Source organism: Nanorana parkeri, unplaced genomic scaffold, assembly GCF_000935625.1.
Source record: "Nanorana parkeri isolate BGI_ZX_2015 unplaced genomic scaffold, ASM93562v1 scaffold25, whole genome shotgun sequence".
Taxonomy (NCBI): domain Eukaryota; kingdom Metazoa; phylum Chordata; class Amphibia; order Anura; family Dicroglossidae; genus Nanorana; species Nanorana parkeri.
The window spans coordinates 3305566-3310479 of NW_017306293.1; positions in this window are offsets into that span (position 1 = coordinate 3305566).

Here is a 4914-nt window from a genome sequence, read left to right on the forward strand (position 1 = left end):
CTCTCTCTCTCTCTCTCCTGGCTGTCTCTCCCCTCTCTCTCTCTCTCTCCTGGCTGTCTCTCTCCTCTCTCTCTCTCTCTCTCTCTCCTGGCTGTCTCCCCCCTCTCTCTCTCTCTCCTGGCTGTCTCTCCCCTCTCTCTCCTGGCTGTCTCTCCTCTCTCTTTCCTGGCTGTCTCTCCCCACTCTCAACTTGATGTATTTTGCAAACAGTGCAGTGCAACAGGCTGTGTAAACTAATATTCTTTGATGTAATACATAGAACTTCAACCACCAGTATCCACCAGGAAGGTGTCAGGGAGCTTGGCTCAGCAGACTCAAGCTAATAGGTATTCATGTGTGCACAGCTAAATAAATATACCAAAATGGAATAAAGGGGCCGCCATTCACACCCTTCGTGATCTACCAGGATCAGCTTTGAGAGCTACTGGTAGATCACGATCTACCTAATGGGCACCCCTGCCTCAATGGATAAATCAAAATATTTGTATTTGGACAAAATCAGCATCAATATTTTAATAGAATCATGATACTTGTTTAATCTGTATACAGTATATACACACATTCAACTGATATCTGGCTCATGGAGACATCTAGTGACCACATTAAGTAATGCAGGACAATGTCATTACACATACAAAGTAGGAGAGAATATATGGAAAGGGTACAGAAAATACTGTATGTAACAAATCCAAAGTAAAACTAAAAACGAGGAGGCACTTAGACAGGTTTCAGAACATAAAAGGGGAATACATAAATACTGGAGCTGACAGAATCTGGAGCTGTTGCCCATAGTAACCAATCCGCTTCTCTTTTCAGTTTGTTAAGCTTTGAAAATTAAACAGAGAAGCTGATTGGTTGCCACAGGCAACTGCTCCAGATTGTGTCTGCTCCAGTTTCTATAAATTCCCCCCATAGTATTTAGCATTTACTCCTTGAACGTTTCTAATATTTGTAGTTTTGGAGCCTGAAATTAAAATTAGTTTGTTTTTTTATCATTAGATTTACACATCATACTGTGAAGGTGGAAAATATTTTTTAAGCTGGTTTCACACGCAGTAAAGTGCACGTTAATACACACACATACAGTAGCTGCCAACACAACTACACTACAGCGCACCTTACTTTGTGGTTCGACTGGAGTTGTACAATTCAAAATGTTGAAAATTACTTTTGAAATTGAATTCAAATGATAAAACTTCTATGAGATTTTCGTGACTGATTCTAGATCTACTTTAATGAACTGGCACTTGATATCAAATAATATTCTGACTATTAAAAGCAAGCTTAACCTTTTTACCTTTCCATTGTGCAGGTGGAGGTGACTGCTATCCGCACTGGCCTAACCCCAAGCTATGACACCTTGGACCTTCATGTGTTGGTAGTGTACTAAAGACAATGCTAGTCACAAACCTCCACACATCAACAGCATTACACAGAAGATACCAGTGTGGGAAAGATGTCATGCTGTATGTACCAAGTGCAGTTCTTGTAGTGACATCCAGGCAAGGCATGGTCTTCTACTCAGATAGGGAGATGGGGAGAGGAGAAACAATCACATATTTGGGGTGAGGGAGCAGTGGCAAGCATTTAATGACCTCCTGCCATGACTGTTCATTTTGTTTTAGGTAAAGATAGATGGTGACAGAGTACAAATATCAAAAAGTGGCTTAGAATCCTCTTTGACCCACTTCCCTCTGTACCTTAAGGCTGGATCCAGCATTATGTGGTTACATTGATGTTTTTTCCCCAATGCTGCTGCCTGGATGTTGGATGATCCATCACTAGTATTCCCCTCTTAAAGTGACACTAAACTTTGAGTGTTAAACCTTACAAATGCATTCATTAATTATTGCAAGCAACCTAAAGCGGACCTTTACACTAGAATATATAATTCTACCAATGCATCCCTCTATGTATGATTAAAGGAGAACTATGAGGTGAGTGCTTTTCACTCACCTCATAGTTCTAGCCGACCTGTGACAATGAGACTGTCACAGGTCGGCTCAGTAGATCGGGAGGTGATATACATGCATCCATTTATAAACCTGTATACCGGCATCCATTTATAAACCTGCATACCGGCATCCATTTATAAACCTGTATACCTGCATCCATTTATAAACATGTATACCTGCATCCATTTATAAACCTGCATACCTGCACCCATTTATAAACCTGCATACCTGTACCCAGTTATCACAGAAAAACCTCAAATCTTCTGCATTACGTGCAAAATCTGCATATTGTATGAACCGTTTAGGAATGCAGAAAAGGGTAATTTTGCCAAGTGTGATCAATATTCTTATGTTCCCACTAACATACCTTTGATATGAAAGTAGAACTGAAGCCAAACCTTTTTAAGGGTTTAGGATAGAGTAAGGGAGGGTTTATAACCCCTGCCAGCTTTTTTTTTTTGGCCCTCTGTGTCCCACTGGGGAGATTTCCCTTAATTTCCTGTCCAATAGCCACAACAGGAAGTGAGAGGAACTCACTCCAAATAGAGGGAAATCCCTGGTGGTAAGCAGAGTCACCAGAACTAGTGTCCCCATTGGAAGATTTCCCATCTATTCCTGTTCTGATGACAAACCACACCTGTGCTAACAGTCACACGTACAAGTAGAGAGGGTGAATCTCCCTAAACTGCGGGAGCCGTGCGACCTTTGCTACTGTAAGGTCGCACGACTTTTATCTTACAAACATGTTCGAAAACCCGCCGAGAATCGTACGATTTTCGGCGGGTGTGTAGCATGTTCGTAAGATAAAAGCCAGACGGGCCAGTGTGCGCAAGCGCACACTGCCCGTTAGGCATTGCGGTCATCTGAAGTACGATCTGCCTGTCCAAGATGGGCAGATCGTACGTTTTTTTAATTACCTTACAACCATGGTTGTAAGGTGTGTACCCAGCCTAAGAGTCCATTCACAGGTCTGCATTTCTATACGCCTTGCATTGCATTCTTTGGAAGATGCCCTTGCATGAAACTGCAATAAAGATGCATTCTTATTTAAGGCTGCAGCTAACGATCGTTTTCATAATCAATTAGTTACCGTAGTAAAGTACAGGCAGTCCCCGAGTTACATACATCCGACTCCTACTTACAGAGACTATTACTGTACAGCAGGGGTAGTTGTAATGCCGACGAGAAGTGCCCACCTTTTTGGGTCTGGTTTGTAGTACTGTAAGTACATTACAGGAAGTTGGCTCTTGTTAGACGTGCAGACGAGGGTTGCCCGCCTCTTCTTCCGGGTCACTGTGAGGTTTTTACTGCTGTCTGTATCCTCATTAGAAAGATTTTTCTTTTTTATATTCTTTATTTATTAGCAAAAGGGCATGATACAGAAGACAGAGATCCAGTAGCCCGAAGGCTGGACATAGGCATATATCAGCAAACAAATTAGTCAAACTAACATAGACGTTACAGAGCTGGTGTATTTTCATCAATCTTTCACCTCGGATCCGCCCATCATTCCGAACCATGACCCTTAAGACATTTTATATATTCAAAACACATACTCATTAGAAAGATTTAATCCCACTTGCTGTCCTTGAGACAACAGGAAGTGAGAGGAAATCTACCCCTAGGAAGGGAAATTCACTGTGAGAATTATCATGGGAAAAAGGTGTCTCCAATGAAGCTTTATCACCAATCCTTGTTTCCAGGACAACCCAAAATTTTCAAAATCTAATTGTCACAGGGACAGAAAGTGAGGTGAAATCTTCTGAACAGGGGCACACACAGCAACACAAACGTTACAGGGAGTAAACCCTTCCCTATGCTATCCAAAACAAAAACATTTTGGCTGGAGTTAAGGTGCCCATACACTGTACGAGAATCGGGGGAAATCCCGCGATCGTACGATAATCGTACAGTGTATGGCAGGCGTGCGACCGTTTCTACTGTACGGTCGCACGTCTTCCGTCAAACAAGCAGGTCTGAAAACTCGCTAAGAAACTGCCGAACGGGCCTGAAAACCTGCCGAGAATCGTACCTGCTTGTGGCCTGCTTGTTCGACAAATGCCAAACGGGCCGGTGTGCGCACACGCACACAGCCCGTTTGCAGTGATCAGAAGCCCGCCCCTAAGTGGGGGCTGCTTTCGATGATCGCAAGTACGATCTGCCTGTCCAAGATGGGCAGATCGTACGAGCTTTTAACAAGCTTACGACCATCGCAAGACAAAAGTCTTGCGATGGTCGTAAGGTGTATGGGCACCTTTACACTTAAAAAATGTACCTGTTCCAACTTAAATTCAACTTAACTTAATCTACAGTCCCAATCTTGTTCGTAACCCGGGGACTGCCTGTATTCATTTAGATTAATCGATTAATTGGATAAAATAACCAAAAAAATAATACCTTAATTTATGTAAAATAAAATACACAAATGCAGCGTTACAGACATAAAGTTTACTTCAGAATAAAACGGTGTGCACATTTTTTGAAATCGCACTGCACTGGAACGCAGGGCATTGCAGTACCGCTCGATCCAGTGCGGGCGATCACACTGCGGACATGAGGTGCATTTGGGATCCATTGAAATGAATGGGACCGCAACGCACCTCCTGCAGCAAAATTTGTCGGGCCGAAACGGAAAATGACTTTTCACACATTTTATATATATATTTTTAAATAATTGTATGTATTATAGTAGACATTTTAATTAGTTTCATGGATTTAAAATAATGTGAATTGTAAAACTCTGAGCCAATATAATAACCAACCTTTTATTTAAAATAACGCACCCACAAAAATAGTTCTCCTATTTTTAGTTTATTTAACTTTATTTTTTAGCAATTTTAATGTATTCATTTTATGTTTTTTTTACTTTTTAGTCTTTTTAATTTTAGTTTAACTTTATTTGTTAAACTTTTTTTTTTTTTTAGTTTATTGCTGGGAGCAATAGCCACCCTATTAGATA